Here is a 25277-nt window from a genome sequence, read left to right on the forward strand (position 1 = left end):
AGTGCAGTCGCTGTAGATCTGAGGGGAAGATCTGAAATGAGGGGTAGCTCTGCTGATTTTATCATCCAATCATGTGCAAGCTAAAATGCTGTTTTTTATTTTCCTCAGATTTCCCCTTTAGATCTACAGCGAGTGTACTTGTAGTGCAAAGTGAATTTGCCTTTAGTAAATAACCCCCAATGTCTGTTTAGATTAAACGTACATCAAGCAGGGCGGAGCTTGTGCTGATGTCACCCACGCATTGCTGGAGACGGCAGCAGTGGTGTTTTCTGATGCATTGCATGTTAATGAGATAGGCATTTTTAAGTAGCTTTTTCATCTTTATTAAATACATTTTAGACAGTAATACACTAGAGAAGGTTTCTCTTCTAGGTTGAGCCATCTTAGAGAAACAGGAGGAGAATACACAGTCCCATCATGATGTGGAGTGCCATTTGATATCCTTTGATCAAATGACCCATTGTTTATTTTCATGCTATTTCAGACCTCCTATAATTTGGGGTCTGTCTTTCTGACAAGAGGCTGGATGTACACAGGTGGTGGGCTCACTGATCACAATTTGTTGCAGTCACATTCATGATTAATGGACACTATTTTGTGAGCACTGTGAATAGGATCCATTAACATGTCCTAAGATTCAATTTGTGGACTAACACCTAGTAGGTGATTGGTTACTAGGCCCAGCAGCACAAGATTATATGTGCTGCAGTTTTAGTACATCTCCACCATTGTCATTCTAGACAATGTTGAGCCTAGTTCTTTGAACCTCAGCTTCTCCTCATCATTAAGATGAGAAGATGTTTAGCAGCGTGTATCAAAGTGGGATGGGATACCTGTGTTCCTTTAAATTTCAAAATCTGCACTGCGCCGCTTAGGAAAAGCTACAATCAGACAAATTGAGTAGATAATGGGAATATTAAGTGTAGAGCTAATCCATATTGTGTGTATATATTAGAAAATTGTGCAAGTATGCAAACAGTAAGTATACCACATTTACCATGCAAATTAAAATAACGTGCTAGGTGCAAACAGCAATAAATAAATATAAATACAATTCATAAATTGAAATCACTAAAAAGGCCATATATGTTAAATGGGATTGTGAATAAATAACCAATGAGGGAAAAAACAAAAAATAGTCCAAATAGGTGAAATGAAATCACAAGTTTTTAGGTAGAAATCAATGTAGAAATTGAAGATATATTCGACCTCTGAAGGATAGACCACCATCCAGTCAGAAAGCACCATAGATTGTGAATCCACCATGATGAAAAAAATTGGATACTCTTACCGAACTCAGTGGACCCAATGCCAGCGGCACGGGGGTCAAACAGGCATGGAACTGGGAAAGCAGTCACTCTCAGGAAACATCATGTGAGGTTAGCTTCCGTTGTCACCGGACCCAAACATGGACTCCACCATTCATAAAAGAAAAAGTCCGCCACATAGTGTAAAACCATCAACTATGGGTTTTATTGTAAAGGGTAGAACACTTACATCAATGATGATATAAACAGGCGAGATAGGGTATGTGATCACAAATACATCCAAGAAACGCAGTAACGTGGAGCTAGTTCAGTCTACCCGACCAGTTCTGTGCAATAGAACATCATCTGGGGCATGAGCCAGTCCCGCACACACTGCGCATATATATACAAGCTTACAAATTTCATCTAATTAGTAAAATTGATAAAAGCTGGTCACACATGGCATCGAGATCAATACTGACATCCAGTGTGCACACCAAGCCTCAATATGAAAGCTGGTATAAAATGAAGAACCAACAAAATGGCTACAGTCACATGAACCAAGCCTCAGTTTGGCCGTGGTCCATGTGATCTCTGAATCTCAAACAGATGGGCACAGAATCAACACGCGCCACCTTGTGGAGATATATAAGATCACCAAAATGTTTGTAAAGCTAAAATTACTATCTCTAACAGCATCAAAATTAACTAATAATAATCAATGAATCTAATGCAAAACATACATATTATGAATTAACAAATATGTATAAAAAAGGGAAAATTAATGTAAAAATCGTTATAAAAACCTCACATAAAAGCATGAACACCCTGGCTGTAAGCTAAAAAATAAAGAAAAGTCAGGCTTTATTAATAAAGGCATTAATGTCCCAATCAACGTTCATGCCAAATGGCCAGTAAGATTTCAACTCATATATCCAAAATGTTTCTAAACATGATACTCCCCTAATGCTAGGATCTCCCCTCCAATGGGGTATGAACTTGTCTATGATTTGTCCTGTCTGATCTTTGTTATAATACCAGAGGTAGTGTTTAGGGACACTGTGGTTGGTCTTACCCTTCCTGATGTCTGCTATATGTTCATTCACCCTCACAGAAAAGGACGTATGGTACGCCCTGCGCATTGCTTCTTACAAGGGCAAGTGAGCAAATAGACTATAAACCAAGTGGCACAAGTGAAGAAATGTCTCATCTGATAGATACAATTAGTAGTAGTGGATTCAAAGACCTCAGTTTTTCTCCTGCCACAGGTGTTCACTTGACATACATCACACCTACTGCAGGGATAATAACCCTTCAAATTATGAAAGAAGGAAGTGCATGCCGGAGGATCAATAATATTCTGAGCAATTCTTGCTCTCATGGAATGTGCACCTCTATATATGATTCCAGCATGATCAGGAAGTATAGGGCCCAAAAAACTATCAATTTTTTTTTTGGCATATACCTCAAGACTTGTAAATACAGTGGATTTGCACAGTTCCGATCTAACACTGGTTGTTTGGCCTAATAATAATATTGCTATTTATTTGTTTTTAATCAAGGTTTTTGTAAGCAAACATACAAGAATGGTTTTGTGTGGCGTAAATATTCGCCAAAGATATCTCCAAAGATCTTGGTGTAAAATGCACGTATTGCCAGTACCTTTGACATACAGTATGTTTAATCAAGGGCTCAGAGCTTCCACAGAAGCTGCTGAAATGGACAGCTTGTGTTGAAGTGAGAGGGTCCTAGACAGCCTGATATGGGGCCACTTCCTGTGTTCCTTGGTAACAACCACAGCCTATTCACCAAAAACAACCTGGTAAGATGTAAAGAGTAAAGGTTGATACATACCTTGAAAAATAGCTTTGTATGAAGCAAAGACGGACTTGATGGCCATGCTCATTGTGATAGGATTCTGGGACTGGTGGAATGGGGTCCTCATCAGTGTCTTAAAACTCAATATCCAGAAGCAATCCTGCATGATGGGAAGTTAAACTATGCACAGCTATCATGCACAACTGCACCAGATTTTGCACTCCAGGTTTGGTCAATCAACCAAATAGTATATTAGTACTACAGAACACCAACAAGAAAAGAGAATTAAATATACTTTAGACCTAATGTACTTCCTCTCCTGGCGCAACAACACTACTCCTTCATGGTTTCCTTATATTGAGCGAGCATTGTAATATAAAGTGTATACAAGGCAGCCATCAGAAATTTTGGGGCCCCCTACACAGATTTAGGCCTGCCCCCCCTCCCCAGAGCCCACCCACTGACCATCCCACTGAATCCACCAATTGGTCATCCCAACAAGTCCTTCAGTGCACCCACTTTTATTTTAACACTCTTAGAACTTAAAGTGGTTTTAAAGACTTCATTTCTTTTAAAGAAAAATAATAAACATGTCATACTTACCTGCTCTGTGTATTAGTTTTGCACAGAGCACCCCTGATCCACCTCTCTTTGGGTTCCCCGCCAACACTACTGCCCCTCCCCCTGCCAAGTGCCCCCACAGCAAGCAGCTTGCTATGGGGGCAACCAAGCAGGCATGCTCCCAAGCCGCTGATCTGCATGTCTAATCACATGCAGAGCTGTGGCTCGACCCCGCCCCCCCTCCTCATTGCCTCACTGGCTCACTCACCTGTATGCACTCAGCCCCCCTCACACCTGTACACACTATGCCCCCTCATATCTGTACGCAATCAGCTCCCCCACACCTGTAAATGCTCATCCCTCCCCCACACACATACACACACACACACATCTGTAAACACACACAAAGCTCTGGCCCCCTGTTTTTTTAACATGGAACAACAAATACAATTACCATAGTGTTTCTCTGTTGCTACATTTATTAAACCACCCCCAAAGAGTTATGCCCCGTACACACGGTCGGACTTTGTTCGGAAATTCCGACAACAAAATCCTAGGATTTTTTCCGACGGATGTTGGCTCAAACTTGTACAATATATACTGCCCCCACTTGTAAAGGAGGTCTTTTAAGTCCTAGGTCTTGTTTACAGAAAAGATGACACATGTCCCTGAGAGGAGAGCAGGGGCACAGTCCAGGATACAGTAGAGCAGTGGTTCTCCTGTCCCTGGGACCCACTAACAGGCCAGGTTTACAAGATAACTGAAATACATCACAGGTGATGATATTTTCTGCTCAGTGATTGAGGACTGGAGTTGAGAACCACTGCAGTAGAGGCAGCACACACACGAGGAGTGCACATGCAGGAAGTAGCCAGAGGTGGCAGTAAAGAGCCCGATGTGAGCAGAATGACACAGATGGCGGCCCTGAGCGTATAAGGCCCCTTTTACACTGGGGCTGCTGGAGCGACGCTTTGCCGGCAGTATAGCCGCGCTGCCCCATTCATTTCAATGGGAAGGAGCGGTGAAGGAGCGGTATACACACAGCTCCTTCACCGCTCCAAAGATGCTGCTAGCAGGACTTTCTTCACCGTCCTGCCAGTGCACAGCACTGGCAGGACGTAATCACTTTATGGCAGAGTGGCCCGACGGAAGCCTCTCCTCAGTGCAAGACACATGAAAGCCCGCATGGAGTTTGCTAAAAAAACACCTGAAGGACTCCAAGATGGTGAGAAATAAGATTCTCTGGTCTGATGAAACCAGGATAGAACTTTTTGGTCTTAATTCTAAGCGGTATGTGTGGAGAAAACCAGGCACTACTCATCACCTGTCCAATTTTTTTTTCCTCATTAATGTCCAAAAATGAACTTAAATGATTTTAGCAAATGGCTGCAATATAACAAAGAATGAAAAATTTAAGGGGGTCTGAATACTTTCTGTCCCCACTGTATCTGTAAAAACAGGTCAAATGCCTCTGAGCATGTGAGAGAGCCTTAAAGGGACCACCACCATAGGATATTCAAACCAATTGAAATGGACTACAAGTGGGCTAGCATCAATGGAGGATGATTTCTACATGTAATCAAAAGCGTATTTGATTACTCATTAAGGTGAGAATACTGGGAGCACTGAGGTGTCACTATCGGGTGGAAGTACACCATTTGTCTTTATGTTGTCACACTGAAGCTGCCTACACAGAAGGAAGGAAACCGGGCACCTTATTTATCATCTGATATGGACTATTATGAACCTTTGAACACATGTGCACTTTATTTTAACCACTTCAGCCCCGGAAGGTTTAACCCCCTTCATGACCATGCCATTTTTCACGATACAGCACTGCATTACTTTAACTGACAATTGCGGTGCGGTCGTGTGTCGCTGTACCCAAATAAAATCACTGTCCTTTTTTTTTCCATAAATAGAGCTTTCTTCTTCACTCTCTCATTCAGGTTCAACTTCTCTTTAATCAGTGTGTTTTTTTAACATGGAACAACAAATACAATTACCATAGTGTTTCTCTGTTGCTACATTTATTAAACCACCCCCAAAGAGTTATGCCCCGTACACACGGTCGGACTTTGTTCGGAAATTCCGACAACAAAATCCTAGGATTTTTTCCGACGGATGTTGGCTCAAACTTGTCTTGCATACACACGGTCACACAAAGTTGTCGGAATATCCGATCGTTCTAAACGCGGTGACGTAAAACACGTACGTCGGGACTATAAACGGGGCAGTGGCCAATAGCTTTCATCTCTTTATTTATTCTGAGCATGCGTGGCACTTTGTCCGTCGGATTTGTGTACACACGATCGGAATTTCCGACAACGGATTTTGTTGTCGGAAAATTTTATCTCCTGCTCTCCAACTTTGTGTGTCGGAAAATCCGATGGAAAATGTCCGATGGAGCCCACACACGGTCGGAATTTCTGACAACACGCTCCGATCGGACATTTTCCATCGGAAAATCCGACCGTGTGTACGGGGCATTACACTTACAAAGTAAAAACGTCAGATAAGCATATAAAACATTGATATGTTCAGCGCAGGTCTCACCCACAGTGATTAATGTGTTCTCACAGATTCCTCCCCTCTATTCGCGATACGCCCTCTCATTGGACTTCCTCAGTAGATGGGTGAGGCCGATTAGTACGAGTCTTAATATACCCCTCCGTTGCCTAGACAACCATCCAGGCGTCGCCACGGCTATCTACAGGCTCAAGGGAAACTCCCACTTCCGTGTCCCCAGGAACTCAAATAAGCTGAGTAGGAGAGTGTGTCACCAAGGCAGACAAAATGAATCTGTATAAATACTCAGTGTTTCATACCTTTCCACCGCCAATTTCCGTGGCGATGTCCTGTTACATACTACAACCGAAATATTGACATATAACACCTCAATAGATAACATAATCTTATAAAATCATATATAATAACCCCTTATTACAAACAATTAATATTCCTATAAATGTAACAACCCACAACAAGTTAATTATTATTTAAAAAAATCTAATTACAATACTCCAGCTAATAGATATTATAATTCCATTTTTCTAAAAAATTATTCTTAAAAATTTTTTTTTTCAAAAATACTTCCAAAAACTTCTTTAAAACTTTACAAAAATTATTAATATTAATATCAACTGATACTCAAATACTATCAAGACTACATAAAATTTAATGTATACACCTCTTTAACCATTATAAATGAAACAATTAAGGTCAAACTCTATATTACATAGTTACATAGTTACATAGTTAGTCAGGTTTAAGAAAGACACAAGTCCATCCAGTTCAACCTTAAAAACAATAAATAAAATAAAAAATATCGTACAATCCAATATACCCAATTGTATACCCTCAGTTGATCCAGAGGAAGGCAAAAAACCCCGGCAGAGCATGCTCCAATTTGCTACAGCAGGGGAAAAAATTCCTTCCTGATCCCCCAAGAGGCAATCGGATTTTCCCTGGATCAACTTTACCTATAAATGTTAGTACCCAGTTATATTATGTACATTTAGGAAAGTATCCAGGCCTTTCTTAAAGCAATCTACTGAGCTGGCCAGAACCACCTCTGTCGGGAGTCTATTCCACATTTTCACAGCTCTTACTGTGAAGAAACCTTTGCGTATTTGGAGATGAAATCTCTTTTCCTCTAGACGTAAAGAGTGCCCCCGTATCCTGTGGGTTGACCGTAAAGAGAATAACTCAACACCCAGATCACTATATGGACCCCTTATATATTTGAACATGTTGATCATATCCCCCCTTATTCTCCTCTTCTCAAGAGTGAATAAATTCAGTTCATCTAATCTTTCCTCATAGCTGACCTCCTCCATGCCTCTTATCAGTTTGGTTGCCCTTCTCTGCACTTTCTCCAGTTCCCCGAGTCCATACCTCTCTTAATACAAGAAAGGACTTTGCTCGCTTTGGAAACCGCAGCTTGGCATTTCATGCTATTATTGAGCTTATGATCTACCAAAACCCCAGATCCTTCTCCACCACGGATTCCCCCAGTTGTACTCCCCCTAGCATGTATGATGCATGCATATTCTTAGCCCCCAAGTGCATAACTTTACATTTATCAACATTAAACCTCATCTGCCACATAGTCGCCCAATCAGACAGTGCATTGAGGTTGGCTTGTAAATTGGAGACATCCTGTAAGGACGTTATTCCACTGCATAGCTTGGTGTCATCTGCATAGACAGAAATAGATTGAGCCCCCTGGGTGCTAAAACTTGCGTCTCGTATATCCAGTCTGACTCACGTTGGCTTAAATGTCTGATAAAATTGCCCCCCCTCCAATGATGTTTAACCTTTTCAATCACCCAAAATTTAAGTTGATTTGGGTACCTATAATGTACCTCTCTAAAAGGTTTAGAGACACAATATTCTCTCTTACCTTTTCTAATACTGTTGATGTGCTCGCGCACCCTTACCAATAGGGATCTAGATGTACGACCCGCATATTGGGGTTTGCATTAGCACTCCAACATATATACCACCCCCTCAGAGGAACAAGTTGTAAAATCTTTAATTTTATGTGTTTTGCCTGTAGCCGTAGCAAAAAATACATGTTTCTTTTTTACATTACTTCCCTTGGTAGTCCTACACGCCAGGCACCTCCCACATGTATAATTAAGCCAATGTGAGTCAGCCTGGATATACGAAACGCAAGTTTTAGCACCCAAGGTGCTCAATATAGAGTTTGACCTTAATTGTTTCATTTATAATTGTTAAAGAGGTGTATATATTACATTTCATGTGGTCTTGACAGTATTTGAGTATTAATTGATTTTAATATTAATCATTTTTTTGTAAAGTTTTATAGAAGTTTTTTGGATTTTTTTTGGAAGTATTTTTGGAAAAAAATTTTTAAGAATAATTTTTTAGAATATTTTTTTAGAAAAATGGAATTATAATACTTATTATCTGGAGTATTGTAATTAGATATTTTTTAATAATAAATAACTTTTTGTGGGTCATTTCTAGGGATGAGCCGAACACCCCCCGACCGAAAATTTGCACGAACGTTAGAACCCCATTGATGTCTATGTGACTCGAACGTTCAAAATCAAAAGTACTCATTTTAAAGGCTAATTTGCATGGTATTGTCCTAAAAGGGGTTTGGGGACCCGGGTCCTGCCCCAGGGGACATGCTTCAATGCAAAAAAAAACTTTTAAAAACGGCCATTTTTTCGGGAGCAGTGATTTTAATGATGCTTAAAGTAAAAAAAAAAAAGTGAAATATTCCTTTAAATATCGTACCTGAGATCATATCATCTCACTTCCTGTTGTCTCCTTCTGTTTGCAAGTAGGAGACGTTTGTAAGTTGAATATTTGAAAGTAGGGGCCTGCCCTATATACTCAGCAGAAATTTGAGCCTTAGGTGTTGTTGTGGCCACAACACTGTAAGCCCTCACAGGGCCCTGCTGTGAAATATTAGATCAAGAATTGTAATTACAGAAAAATTGGGCCTTTGGTGGTGGTGGTGGTACTGGTGCCACAACACTGTAAGTCCTCACTCGCTCTTGGTGGGCGCAGAAACGGGCCCTGCTGTGAAATATTAGATCAAGAATTGTAATTACATGCCCCTGTTGAACAGGGGCTGAAAAATTGCCACAACACTGCAACCCCTCACAGATACTCTAGTTGGAACGCAGGAACCAGCTCTGCTGCAAAGTATTACCTCAAAAATTGTAATTACATGCCCCTGTTAAACAGGGCAGAAAAATTGAGCCTTAGGCACTGGTGCCACAACACTGCAACCCCTCACAGATACTCTAGTTGGAACGCAGAAACGAGCCCTGCTGCAAAGTATTGCATCAAAAATTGTAATTACATGCCCCTGTTAAACAGGGGCTGAAAAATTGGGCCTTAGGCACTGGTGCTGGTGCCACAACACTGCAACCCCTCACAGATACTCTAGTTGGAACGCAGGAACGAGCCCTGCTGCAAAGTATTGCACCAAAAATTGTAATTACATGCCCCTGTTAAACAGGGGCTGAAAAATTGGGCCTTAGGCACTGGTGGCGGCGCCCAGAACCAAAAATTTTCTTACAAGCTATCAGCGTGATCATTGAGGAGGAAGAGGATAATTACTCAGGATAGTTACTCAGCATCAGCATAGGCAGTCTTTGAAGGGATCTGAGATTTCAAAAAAAATTATTCGGTTACATCAGCATCAGGTGCTTGGTAGCTGGTGGTGATCCAAGACTGATTCATTTTTATGAAGGTCAGTCGATCGACCGAGTCAGTGGACAGACGCACCCTGTGATCGGTTACAAAGCCTCCAGCAGCACTGAATGTGTGTTCCGAAAGAACGCTGGATGCAGGACAGGCCAGTAGCTCAATTGCATACTGTGCAAGCTCTGGCCAGTGATCCATCCTCAAGACCCAGTAACCCAGAGGATTTTCGGTGGGAAAGGTGTCTAAGTCAGATCTTGCCCCTAGGTATTCCTGCACCATGTAAAACAGACGCTGGCGATGGTTGCTGGAACCGATCATACCTTGGGGCTGCGGACTAAAAAATTGTTTGAACGCATCGGTCAGACGGCCACCTTCTCCACCGCTCCTTCTTTGACTGACCGAAGCCTCAGCAACACGCTGTCCAGAAACAGGAGTTTGTAACCTCCCAGTCTCTGGGAACACGTTGCACAGACCTTTCTGCAAGGCCTCCCGAAGATGTTCCATCCTCTGCTCCCTCTGCGATGGCAAGATAAGGTCCGCAACCTTACCCTTGTAACATGGATCAAGGAGGGTTGCCAGCCAGTATTGGTCCTTCTCCTTGATACCACAAATACGAGGATCCTTATGCAGGCTTTGCAGGATCAGGGAGGCCATGCAGCGTAGGTTTGCTGAGGCATTCGGTCCGGAGTCATCTGGGTCACTAAGGACGACATGGTCCATAGCCACCTCCTCCCAGCCACGTACAAGTCCATGTGTTTCTTGGGACTGATCCCTTAAAGACTGCTGCTGATGCTGAGTGCCAGGCTCCACCTCCATACTGACACAATCCTCCTCCTCCTCTTCCTCTCCCTGTGTGATCGGCGGGCACGCAGGAACACTGTCTGGATAAAGTGGGCCTTGAGAGCTAAGGAAGTCCTCCTCTTCCTGCCTCTGTTCTGCCTCAAGTGCCCTGTCCATTATTCCACGCAGCGTGTGCTCCAACAGGTGGACAAGGGGGACAGTGTCACTGATGCATGCACTGTCACTGCTCACCATCCCCGTGGCCTCCTCAAATGGTGACAGGACAGTGCATGCATGGGGAAAAAAAAACCAAGCCCCCCTGACCCTGTCCTGGTGCCATAGTCACACAGGTACTCATTGATGGCCCTCTGCTGCGTGTGCAGCTGCTGTAGCATGGCCAGTGTTGAGTTCCACCTGGTGGGCATGTCACAGATTAGGCGGTTCTTGGGCAGGTTAAACTCCTTTTGGAGGTCTGCCAGCCAAGAACTGGCATTATATGACTGGCGGAAATGCACACAGACTTTCCTGGCCTGCTTCAGGACATCCTGTAAGCCCGGGTACCTGCCCAAGAACCGCTGCACCACCAAGTTAAGGACATGAGCCAAACAGGGCACGTGGGTCATTTGTCCCTGTCGGAGGGCATAGAGAAGGTTGGTACCGAGGACAAAGCACAGGAAGAGGCCATGGAGGAAGAAGAAGAGGAGGGGGTGGAGGAGAGAGGCGTGTCGCAATCATTAGTAGTGGCATTTTGGAGGCATGGTGGCAGAACAACCTCCAACACTACTGCACCTTCAGGGAGAGGAAGGGGGTAGGGGACGGCCGCAGTTAGCTGCTCCTGTCAGCCGATGTCTCCACCCCCCAATGGGAAAAAAAAAGGGGACTATTGCGGTACTCAGTATAACTATGTACTAAGCAAGGAAAGGTAAAGAGGGAAATAACGGGTTTGTAAAATTTCAATTTTAATAGAAACAATATTAAAAAGTTATTACAATATCACATACAGTTGCAATTGGAAGCAAGGACAATATAAACAACCATATGGATTACACCCAATTTTTTATGGTAGATAAATATATAGCTTGAATTCTCGACCGATTTCGCGGTTTTCACCGCTTCCTCAGGAGAGCCATATCTATAGTGCAACATAAAATAGTTGTAATAAATACAAACAACTCAACAGGTGTATAATGAAGTTATTAATGCAGCAAAATTATTAATGATACATTAAACAATTAAATACAAATTGTATACAATAAGGATAAGCTCACCCGTTCAGAAATTCTCTGTGGGTATGTAAGGCCCCATGTAATTCCCCCTGCGGCGAACACAGGAGATAGCAAACAGCCTCTAGTGGATAAATTTAAATGATTAAATTATACAGATCACCAGACTAAAAAAGTCCAAAGAAGGATGGAATATAGGGGTGCCAGTGATATAGCTATCAAAAATTCCGAGGCCATAGTGCAGGAGAGGAGCAGAAAAAAAAAAAAAAAAAGGTTGTGAAGTGGTGGGAGAAGTGCAGAGGGAAAGGGAGGAGGAAGGGGGAGGGGGAAGGGGGGAGGGGGGGAGAAAAGGGAGGGTTGAAGAGGAGAAGGAGACAGTGAGGGGTCAAGAGGAAACAGGAAACCAAATGATTCCATCTGTGTAAGGGACAGGTAAAAACTAAAAGGAACTGCACACAGATGTTTAGGGCTGGCACTCACCACTTGGAAATTAGTTGGTTAACAGACGCATGAGCTGGGGTAGGTGTGGACATCACATTGAGAGGACCGTATAACAGAGAGGTCAAAAAAGACCATAAACTATTAGCAATGAAAGCCCCCTAGGGCTGGAACCATTTATGTATAAGTAGAGAGGGAGGTCACAGCAGCAACTGAAATCAAAATTTATATCAAAATTACCATCCACAGATATACAAGGGGTTAATCCACAGGTAAAAAACGGTATAAATGCCACACACTAAGGATAGATAGAGCAAGATTTACCGTTATATGAGGTAATACAGGCTGGCAGTGAGTATACAACAATCAATACCAGGTTGGGGGGCGCTAAACACCAAGAGAGGGGAGACAATGGGCATATGGCAATGAACAGGGATCCAATAACACTGCAAGTAGAGTTGCTCAGAGAGGCCGCACTAGATGAGCTTAGTGCGGGACCAGGGTAAAAGGTGAAGGAGAAGTCTAATCATAACAGGGAAAGAGAGGGGGGACAAGGCTTACCCAGAGGAGCGATCCTCCACCAGCGCAGCGTCAAGAGGCTGTAGGCTCGTACAGCGGCCATGACCGGCCGCTATAAGAGCACCCCAACCCGGAAGTCAGGGATGGCGTGACAGGGGCGGTCCCTGACGTAGCCGGGTCTGTTCGCCCGCACTGCGCAGGTGCACAAACAAGTGCTACTGCGCAAGCGCGCGCTCCTGTCAAAGGGGATCGACTTCCCAGACACGGAGACACAAGCGGCCCGAAGGCTGCCAGGGCGAACATGTGTCCGCCGCAAGGAGAAGAATCGGAACACAGCAGTGACCAACAGAGCCTGATGGTGGGGGAGAGGTTATCCTTGAACAGCAATAGAAATTACAACATAATAGAACAATGATAAATAAGAAAAAACAGTGTATTGATTCTATATGTAAACATTAGGGTGTCAGCAAACAACAAAACTACTGCACCTTGTCCTGCATCCTTCCCAGCTGCCAGCAGTCACCCAATGCGCGGTGAAACTTAGGTAACGTCCCTGTTCATGCCTGCTGGACCACGAGTCAGCAGTAATATGCACCTTACCACTGACCGCCCTGTCCAGTGAGGCCAAGACATTGCCTTCCACATGCCGGTAGAGAGCCGGAATCGCCTTCCATGAGAAAAAGTGGCGTTTGGGTACCTGCCACTGAGGAACCGCACATTCCACAAACTCACGGAAGGGGGCAGAGTCTACCAACTGAAAAGGCAGCAGTTGAAGTGCTAGCAATTTTGCCAAGCTAGCATTCAACCGCTGGGCATGTCAATGGCTGGGAGCGAACTTCTTTCGGCGGTGCAGCAGCTGGGGCAGGGAAATTTGCCTGGTACAATCTGACATCGGTGTACCGAAAGCAGATTGCCCACAAGTACTTGGCTGTGACACACCTAATTCTACACCTTCATTCCTCTCAGTGCAGGTCTCAGAGAGGACTGAAGGTATAGTGGGGTTGGAGATCTCAGCTGATGAGGAGCAAGGAGAGGTCCTCTTTGTTCTTTGGTGTGGGTCTTTTAGATACGCTTGCCAACGAACTGCATGGCAGGTCAACATATGTCTGGTCAAGCATGTGGTGCCCAAGCGGGAGATGTTTTGGCCACGCAAGATACACTTGAGACATATGTTGCAAATAGCAGCGGTGCGATCTGATGCACTTATCTCAAAAAAGGCCCACACCAAAGAACTTTTGGAATAACGTGCAGAGACAGCAGCGCCCTGCACATGCGGAGCTTTGGGGTGTGATACAGTTAGTGTGCTGCCCTTAGGCTGGCCCCTGGAGGGCATCCTGCCTTGTTGGTGATGTGCATCCTCCTCCTCCTCTCTCCTATCAGGCACCCACGTTGAATCAGTGACCTCATCATCCCCTCCCTCCTCATCACTGGAGCAAACCTGGCAGTATGCTGCAGCAGGGGGAGCATGACTGCCAGATTGCTGTCTTTCTTGGGCACCCCCTCTGTCCGTGCTCACGTTACTGCCTTCATCTAGCTCAGTATCATCATCAGAGCCTTCTAAACGCTGGGCATCCTCCTGGAGCATGTACCCAACACTGTGGTCAAACAGTTCGAGGGACTCCTCAGGAGGACATGGTGGGGCTAGGGAAGGAGTCACTGATGCCATTGAGCCGAGGGAAGAGGCCACGTTGGCAGCTGCTTTGCCAGACAAAGTACCCTGAGCATGGGTGAGAGAGGATGAGGACGGCTTGGTCATCCACTCGACCAAGTCTTCCGCATGTTGCGGCTCAACACGGCCAGCTGCCGGAAAAAAGGCCAAGCGTGTCCCACGGCCACATGCTGATGAGAATGCACCGTCTCCACGACCAGCACTGTTGCCTCTAGACGCAGAGCCTGCTTGCCCTCTTTTATTGGCTTGTGACTGTCTGCCTTTCCTTGTTGGCCTTCCAGAAATACTAATGGCCTGTAGTTGCACTAAGCTGGGATATATATATATATATATATATATATATATATATATATATATATATATATATATATATACTGATACTGCAGCTAGCAAAATCAACTGCCTGCCTGTAGTATGAGAACGCCACCAACCTTCTACAGGTAGCTTTAGCTGAACACTGTGCAGAGCTTGCAAAAAACTAACTTGTAGCTTATTTAGCTGCCTGCAGTAGTGATAGGATCAGGAAAACACCACCAACCTTCTACAGGTAGCTTTAGGTGAACACTGTGCAGAGCTTGCAAAAAACTAACTTGTAGCTTATTTAGCTGCCTGCGGTAGCAACCTGTGCAGAGGTTGCACTATACTAACTTGTAGTTTTAGCTGAACACTGTGAGGAGGACGCACTACACTAACTTGTAGCTTTAGCTGAACACTGTGCAGAGGTCGCACTACACTAACTTGTAATTTTAGCTGAACACTGTTCAGAGGACGCACTACACTAACTTGTAGCTTTAGCTGAACACTGTGAGGAGGACGCACTACACTAACTTGTAGCTTTAGCTGAACACTGTGCAGAGGTCGCAGTACACTAACTTGTAATTTTAGCTGAACACTGTTCAGAGGACGCACTACACTAACTTGTAGCTTTAGCTGAACACTGTGCAGAGGTCGCACTACACTAACTTGTAGTTTTAGCTGAACACTGATCAGAGGACGCACTACACTAACTTGTAGCTTTAGCTGAACACTGTGCAGAGGTCACACTACACTAACTTGTAGCTTTAAGTGAACACTGTGAGGAGGACGCACTACCCTAACTTGTAGCTTTAGCTGAACACTGTGCAGAGGTCACACTAAACTAACTTGTAGCTTTAGCTGAACACTGTGAGGAGGACGCACTACACTAACTTGTAGTTTTAGCTGAACACTGTTTGCATAGGTCACACTAAACTAACTTGTAGCTTTAACTGAACACTGTGAGGAGGACGCACTACACTAACTGTAAATAGTCTAGCTGCCTGACTGTGGTACTAATAGGATCAAAAGAACACCAGCAATTTTCTTCAGGTAGCTGTAAATACTGTAACAAGACAAGCCTGCCTGTCAGTAGGAAGATAACAGGAATGGATCTAGCTAAACTGAATACAGTGTATATATATATATATATATATATATATATATATATATATATACACAACACCTGGGATGCATATATATACACAATACACTGTAAGTGCAGCTAACTCACTGACTGTCCTGCCTAATCTAGCTAACTCAAATGAAATGACAATGTCTCTCTCTCTCTCTAAGCACGCCGGAACACACTACACAGGGCCGCCGTGCAGGTGGCCTTATATAGTGTGGGGCGTGTTCTAAACCCCCTGAGCCATAATTGGCCAAAGCCACCCTGGCTTTGGCCAATTACAGCTCTCTCTACTGACGGCGCTGTGATTGGCCAAGCATGCGGGTCATAGTGCATGCTTGGCCAATCATCAGCCAGCAATGCTCTATGATGCCGCAGTGAATTATGGACCTTGACGCGCCACACGAATTTGGTGCGAATGGCCCATATCGTTCGCAATTCGGCGAACGATCGAACAGCCGATGTTCGAGTCGAACATGGGTTCGACTCGAACACGAAGCTCATCCCTAGTCATTACATTCATAGGAAAATAATTGTTTGTAATAAGGGGTTATTATATATGATTTTATATGATTATGTTATCTATTGAGGTTTTATATGTCAATATTTCGGGTGTAGTATGTAACAGGACATCGCCACGGAAATTAGCGGTGGAAAGGTATGAAAACACTGTGTATTTATACAGATTATTTTTGTCTGCCTTGGTGACACATTCTCCTACTCAGCTTATTTGAGTTCCTGGGGACACGGGAAGTGGGAGTGTCCCTTGGGCCCTTAGATAGCCATGGAGACGCCTGGATGGTTGCCTAGGCAATGGAGGGGTATATTAAGACTCGTACTAATCGGCCTCACCCATCTACTGAGGAAGCCCAATGAGAGGGCAAATCGCGAATAGAGGGGAGGAGCCAAGTCTGTGAGAACACATTAATCACTGTGGGTGAGACCTGTGCTGAACATGCTCAATGATTTATATGCTTATCTGACGTTTATACTTTGTAAGTGTAACTCTTTGTGGCTGGTTTAATAAATGTAGCAACAGAGAAACACTATGGTAGCTGTGTTTGTTGTTCCATGTTACAAAACCACACTGATTATTATTATTATATAGGATTTATATACCGCCAACAGTTTGCGCAGCGCTTTACAACATGAGGGCAGACAGTACACTTACAATACAAATCCATATAGGAGGGATCAGAGGGCCCTGCTCGTTAGAGCTTACAATCTAGAAGGGAGGGTCAAGTATTAAAGCGGAGTTGAACCAGAATGAGAGAGGGAGGGAGGGTGTTCCCTGGAATCAGTTGTAGTGAAGCCACCAGCGTCTAAGGAGCATAAGATTCTTACCACCAATAAGCTGATAAGTAGAAAGGAATGAGGAGGATTTGAATGCAAGATCTTTCCTATGAGTGTTTAACTCATCCTTGAGGTGAGCGAACATTTTGGCTGGTGATGGTGTGCACATAGCATTATATTCAAGAGAGAGAGGATCTGCACAGCGGTGTTTCTGTTTACAACACATTTTGTGAGAACATTTTTTAACAAAATACAAGAGTTGTTTTTTTCACTATTATTTCTATTATTTTTTCTTTTTTCATTTTTTGAGCGGTCACACAAGGACTGACTAGAGTGTGAGACAATCACTATTAATAAGCATTGTACACTTGATATTTGTATGTATATTTTAAAGTTTATTTCATAGCCCTGCACTATTTAGCAATTATTATAGTCTATATTTGGTGTGGTGATTCACTGAGAGTGTCACAGCAGCTGTGGAGATATTGTAATTTATTATTACTATTCACATTTCCATTTTGACTTATGTTAGTATTTGGCGCTGATTGCTTTTTTCACAGTTTATAATGTAAATAAAAAACTTGATAAAATAGATAAGGATACGCAAAAGAAAAAAGTAGAAAAATTCAAAGAGATATGAGTGATTTTAAAAATGACTGTATTTATCTATGGCAAAATAAGCTCACTCCACCAATAGCATCTAATACCATCACTAATCTCCCTTTAACACCTCAGGCTAGACCTGAACAGAGAAATTTAAACCCAGTAACGCATTCCATACCATATAATTCTTCTTACTATCAAGTCCCTCCACCTCAAAATACTAGGGGGGGAGTGGGTAGGGGAAGAGGCATGCAGGGTGGAAATGGTTTTAGAGGTGGATCCCACCATAGGCAACCGCATGTATATAATGATCAACAAAATGGGGTGCCCACACATAATAGATTTGACCCCCTAGTCCAATATGATGAATGGAGAAATATCAGATCTCCCCCTCCTATTTTAGGGTGAGGGAGGTGGGGTGTTCGCGGATACCAAGGGAATCGTCCCTTCAGGAGAGGATCATTGGGTCCTGCAGCCCCCCCTCCCAACCAGCAGGGATGGTGGAGACCCCAGTACGAGGAGAGAATCTACCAATATCCACCAGATCCCTCAGGAAGGGAAGAAGAGGGTGCAGGGCAGACAGGAGGATCAAACTTAAAAAGAAGGAAGGAGATGGATTAGTGGGAATATATAATCTCAGTAAAGTGGAATTAACACATACAGAGATGAATATTCTACACTCTGGACTTAAATGTGCTCCAAGAAAAGCTTTAAACAAGTTTGATGTGTATATGGATATACACAAGTATATCCGTAAGATTAATCTAAAGAAATATTTTCTAAATAGTGGGCCTGGAAATACCAATATGGTTAATAGGAATCTGATATGGATAGACAGCGGTTTATAGAATAAATCTCTGTTTAACCCTCCTAATACTGCAAACCAACATGTGGAAGTTTTTAAAAATTAAATTTTGAAAGATTTGGAACAAATGGTACCTAAGAAAAATATAAATCCCCGCTATATACAAGAAAGTATAGAGCAGCCTGAGGACAGAAAAAATATTATAGTCCTGACGGGTGATAAAGGTGGAGGAGTGGTCATCTTGGACAAAAGCTTTTATAATTAGCTTGGTAATACTGTATTTTATCAGATGAGAGTACATATGTTAAATTGAGCACGGATCCCACCTCTGCCTATCAGAAGGACCTTCAACAACTGGTTGATTTGGGATTTGATAAAAAAGTTTTGAATAAAAAAAAACACAAATATCTAGCACCCAGTTTCTGTAGAATTCCAACAATCTAACAATACCCAAGGTACATAAAAACCCTAAGAATCCACCAGCACGTCCGATCGTGAACAGTATAGGATCTGTCACAACAAGACTGGCACAGTATCTTCATACGTTTCTACAGGCTAGTGTCTTATGGACGAAAGCCTATTTAAAGGATACAAAAAATCTTTTACAGTGCATTAGTGAAATCGACTTATCGGGTAAAGAAGATGTTTTTCTAGTTACAGCTGATGTGCCATCATTGCACACAATCATCCAGCACGATGATGCCCTGCTGGCATTGAATTGGGCCTTAAGCCAAAGGGATGATATTCCATTTGAACAGAAGGTATTTTTGAGACAGGCACTAGAATTTTTGGTATAACCACCACTTCTACTCACAGAAAAGGGGAGTCGCGATGGGGGCAAAGTTTGCATCCAGCTTAGCAAACATCTTTATGGGGGAGTGGGAGGATAAATCTGTGTTTGGCAAAAAAAAGAGATTGTGTGCTCTTCTACAAAAGATATATTGACAACCTATTCTTCATCTGGGAGGGAAATCAAAGTTCATTGCAGGAATTTATACTAGAACTGAACTCCAATAATAACAATATAAAATTGGACTTTGAATGTAATCGGGAACAAATCCACTTTTTGATGTCAACATTTCGAGACAAGGGGATACACTGACCACTACTGTGTACTTTAAACCTATGAACAGAAATAGTTACCTACCGTTAAGTAGTGACAATCACCCACATTGGCTGAGAAATATCCCGGGGCAAGGACAGATAATGCCGGAGAGAAGAAATTGTACCACAGATAATGATTTACAAACACAATCCAACGTGATTAAAGAAAGAAAGAAAGGTTATAAAGAGCAGGATCTAAACATTTCCATGTACAATACAGAAGGATAGAGAATATATTCAAACGCCATTGGCATATTTTGTGCATGGATAAAGTCCTCATTTAAGCTCTCCCATCAAACCCTTCCTTCATTTACAGAAAGGCACCCAATTTTGAGGATAGGGTGGTTAAAAAAGTTTTAGATCCACCGGTGAGACTAGTTATGTTCTGGGATCGTCTGGGTTTGTTTGCTTGTAAGAGACGTCAAACTTGCTCCAAGGTTAATAACCCAATTCAGGACATAACTGAATTCACTTCCACTGGTACCAACAAAACTTTTAACATCTCAGAGTTTATTACTTGTGGCACTACATAGGTGGTGTATGTTTTACAGTGCCCATGTAATTTGATATATGTAGGTCGCACCAAAAGAACTTTAAAAACGCATCTCGGAACATATATAACATAGAGGTTGGTTTTAAATATCACAGTGTTTCCTTACATTTTAAAAACTATCATAATCAAGACCCGTCTGGTTTAAAATTGTTGGGGATTGACAGGGTCCACCCAAACTGGAGGGGGTCCAATCTGATATGAGACATTTTCAAAATTGAAACGCGTTGGATTTTTCTGATGAACACATTGACGCCCTATGGCTTGAACATAGAATTGGACGTTAATTGCTTCATCGGTGATTATTAAATTAATTTATGTATTTTATTTTATTTTTCATTTTTATATCACTAATTCTAACACCTTAAATTAATTCAAATGAGCCTAACTGGTAGATGGTGAGTTGGGTCTCATTAAATTTAGTTAAATTATGAATTAATTTAATATTTTAGATGCCATCATGGGTGTCCATTATTTAAAATATTTAAAAATGTAGAATTTGATCAATATCACATCAAGGTGTTAAGGGTAGTTTTTATATGAAGTTAAAGTTGCTCACCTTTTCATATGAAGTCAAATTGTTCACCTATTTTTATTTTTTTGTTTATTTTTAATTAATTTATTCCACTGTCATTGTCACTGATTTTTTTCTAGTAGGTTCCGTATATTTAAATATGTGGTTTATATGATGTGTAATTGTGCAGAATTAAATGTTTTAGGCAAGAAGAATGTACTCTATATTTTAATATTGTAATATGTTAACACCACAAGATAGAATTGTAAAATAGTACTTTGACAACTTTTGTTAAGTTTGGGTTATGCAGTGGATCGATACGTGTGTATTGGCACATTTGTGGAGCTGCCTGCCCTCTGTTCATAGGGCTATTTGTGCTAGTTGCTCCCGTGCGGCCCTATTCATTGATCATATATCCTGGTGGTCGTAGTGATACTTCAGTTAAGGTATGAGTATGCATAACGTGGAAGGTTTAAGTGTTCCCGGCCAGCCACAGTATATAAGGGTATGTTGTGTTGTATGGCCACACCCTCAGATGATGTCATGGATGACTAAACGCATCAGTGTGGAGCCATACGATGAATAGGAGTGACGTTAGCAAGTCATTCGGGGACACAGCTGTGACTACCCTGGAGAGATAAGCTCAGTGGGGTAGGAGATGCTGTAACGCTCCCTGATCGTTCTCGCTGACTTAAATGTGATTAAATGCCTGCTTTTTTTTCTAAAATTTGTAAGTGCAAGTCCTAAAGGGGGAGTGTTGTTGTTAAATTTAAATAAATTGTTTCAACAGGATTACGCTATGGTGTTTCTTCCTTTTGTTTTTGAATGATGCCTTGATTGTGAGATCCAGCTGTCCGGTATTAAGGAGACTTGGAGAGGAAATATCCTGGGATAGATTGTCCATATAACACTCTGGTATTTATGCACATTGATCCAGTGATTTCTGGTAAGAGTTTTTTACGCAGGGGGAATCTGACCCTCCCTCGCTTTCCTGCACGTGTGGAGGTGTTGCTGACAGCAGCCTTATCTTACTGAATTTGGAATATCATTGGACTTTCTTACCATTCTGGGTGCAAATAACACAGCATCTCTCTGCATTCTATTATGGACTAAATAAATGTTTTATATGTATACACTTTAAGTTACCACATTGAGACTATCACAGGTGTTGTGTGTATAGCGCTGCCTTTTCTCTATTAATTTTTTTTTTTTTTTAATAAAAAAACAAATTTATTTATCAATTTAGGCCAATATGTATTCTGCTACATGGTTTTGGTAAGAAAAAATCCCAATAAACATACAGTATATTGATTGGTTATCAAAAAGTTATAGCGTCTATAAATGATGGGATTTATTTATGGAGTTTTTATTTATTTTTATTTTTTTAATAGTAATGGCGGTGATCAGCAATTTTTAGTAAGACTGTGACATTGCAGCGGACAAATCAGATACCTTACTGACACTCTTGACACTTTTTGGGGATCAGTGACACCAATACAGTGATCAGTGCTAAAAAAATGCACTGTCACTATACTAATGACACTGGCAGGGAAGGGGTTAACATCAAGGGCAATCAAAGGGTTAAGTGTGTCCCGAGAGGGTGCTTTCTAACATTGGGGGGTGTTCTGTTCTCGCTACACGTTTGCCCCTGGCGTGTATGTAGCTCAACATACAGTTTAAACCTTGAATCCTGCAATTACCAGACTGTCTGTAACTTTGGATCTTTATTACGATGAACAGGTGGTGGATAGGTAGGATATGGTATTCGCGGTGAAACTAAGAATAAACAGACAATGAACATATATAAAAATGACATGAACATAACAAATGTCTACTAGGTATACAAATAAACAGTCTTTAGCATACCAGCGATGCTGCCCTAGAAGGACTGGGAATTCCTCAGAACATGCAGTACAGGCTTAGCTGGCTCCATTGCAGTCTGTTCTCCTCATGGTAAAGATGAAAGAGTTGCAATAGGAAGTGGGCTAGTTCCTAGTGTTATGACAGGAAATGTCTATTGACCATAGAACACTACCTATCAATAGTCCTTTGTTGAGAATGGCATCTAGTGGGCAATGTTGATTTTGCAAGTCCAGAAGATATTACTTTTTCTTTATAGGCCGAAGGCATGACAGGGGGTGCTTTGACTGGGGGAAAACAGAGATCTGTGTTTCTGCTTAGCAGAAACACAAGATCTCCATCTTCCCCTCTGTCAGAACGCCGGTCTGCCTTGTTTACATAGGCAGACCGCTGTTCTACCTCACCTGAGAATGATCAGTGGGTCCCTGTGGACATTGCGTCTGCCGGTCCCGCTAATTGGCTCCCACTGTGTCCAATCACACCGGGAGCGGGTTGCCGGTGGCGCACATGCCTCAGACCCCATGCACGAAATCACGCTCAGGTATGTGATTTTGTGAAGAAGGGCCGCCCTGCCACAGTATATCTGCATGGGGCAGTCCTTAAAAGGTTATCTGTATTACCTTTATGCACTGTTGAGTGAATTGATCTCTTTGATGATTTGATTATTTATTTTTTTATCTCGGATCATTTGCGGTTTATGGTTTAAAGTATCAGTTTTATTTATTTTGTCTTGCCCAACACTTATTTATATTTACTATACACCACATTCAGTATAAGGGTAGATAAAGTTACATTTTTTGCTCTGGATTTAGATACACTTTCACCTAAAAGAACTGTATTTTATCATTTTCCTTTCCTTTGTGAAGATATGCTATATGATATTTTACTAGGCAGCTGGTTTATGCAGTTTCTTATATTGGAAAGAAAAATGTAGGGTAACATAACTTGTTGCTGGCTAGTCTTCATGAACTATCATATTCAGCATTATTCCTGTTCACCATCTGGTAATTCTCACGATGACTTTTCCCAAAATTAGACTAAAAACAGGAACATCCATGCTCAGTGATTTGTGTTTCCCAGTCATACAGATTTGTAGTATATAACCCTTTCTCCCTCTGTAACCATGAAGAATTGTTCTCTTGTAGATGATTCCTTTGCAAATCTATATTTTATAAAAAAAAAAAAACATATAGAATATCCTGATTTGTAAGTGTATCCATTTAAAAAGCGTACTTATATTGATACACATAAGAAAAGAATAACAAATAATCCCCCAGCTAAAGTACAATAATGTGCTCTCATTTGATTATTAGAATAGCTATTTTTGTTAATAAAATACTTCTTAATCTGGACAGTTTCATATTATTCTTGGTTAGGTGTGACGACACAATCCATACACAATCCATCCGTACCCCATTGTACACATTGAAGGCATGGTGTGCTCTACTTTCCCGTATTTATTTTCTCACGACACAGACGGCCATGCCTGCTGTGGAGGTCAGGAGCAATTGATTGACAGTTGTTCCTGCAGGGAAGTCTAATGCCCCGTACACACGGTCGGATTTTCCGATGGAAAATGTCCGATCGGAGCGTGTTGTCGGATATTCCGACCGTGTGTGGGCTCCATCGGACATTTTCCATCGGATTTTCCGACACACAAAGTTGGAGAGCAGGAGATAAAATTTTCCGACAACAAAATCCGTTGTCGGAAATTCTGATCGTGTGTACACAAATCCGACGGACAAAGTGCCACGCATGCTCAGAATAAATAAAGAGATGAAAGCTCTTGGCCACTGCCCCATTTATAGTCCCGACGTACTAGTTTTACGTCACCGCGTTCAGAACGATCGGATTTTCCGACAACTTTGTGTGACCGTGTGTATGCAAGACAAGTTTGAGCCAACATCCATCGGAAAAAATCCTAGGATTTTGTTGTCGGAATGTCCGAACAAAGTCCGACCGTGTGTACGCCCTATTAGAGATGTTCAGTAGTAGTGAGAGACTGGAAGGCAAGAAGCAAAGTGCATCAGAGCTTTAGTACCTACCTGCCATGGAAGGAAATGCAACACATACTACAGAAAAAGTTTATTTGGTAAAATTATGTTTAACCGCTTGCCGACCGCCGCACACAGATGTACGTCGGCAGAATGGCACAGGCAGGCAAATGGGCGTACCTGTACATCCCTTTAAATTTGTTGCTTGTCGCATGCCGTGGTATCGTGCCCGCGGGTCCCGGGAACTCGATGTTCGCCGGCGGCCCACGATTGTGGTGTGGAAAGTTAGAGCGGGGAGATGCCTATGTAAACAAGGCATTTCCCCATTCTGCCTTGTGACATGACAGAGATCACTGCTCCCTGTCATTGGGAGCAGTGATCGCTGTCATGTGAGTTGAAGCCCATCCCCCCTACAGTTAGAATTACTCCCTAGGACACACTTAACCCCTTCATCGCCCCCTAGTGTTTAACCCCTTCCCTACCAGTGTCATTTACACAGCAATCAGTGCATTTTTATAGCACTGATCGCTATATAAATGACAATGGTCCCAAAATAGTGTCAAAAGTGTTCGATGCGTCCGCCATAATGTCGCAGTCACGATAAAAATTGCAGATCGCCGCCATTACTAATAAAAAAATTAATAATAAAAATGCCTTAAAACTATCCCCTATTTTGTAGACGCT

Source organism: Aquarana catesbeiana, linkage group LG09 (genome assembly GCF_042186555.1).
Source record: "Aquarana catesbeiana isolate 2022-GZ linkage group LG09, ASM4218655v1, whole genome shotgun sequence".
Lineage (NCBI taxonomy): Eukaryota > Metazoa > Chordata > Amphibia > Anura > Ranidae > Aquarana > Aquarana catesbeiana.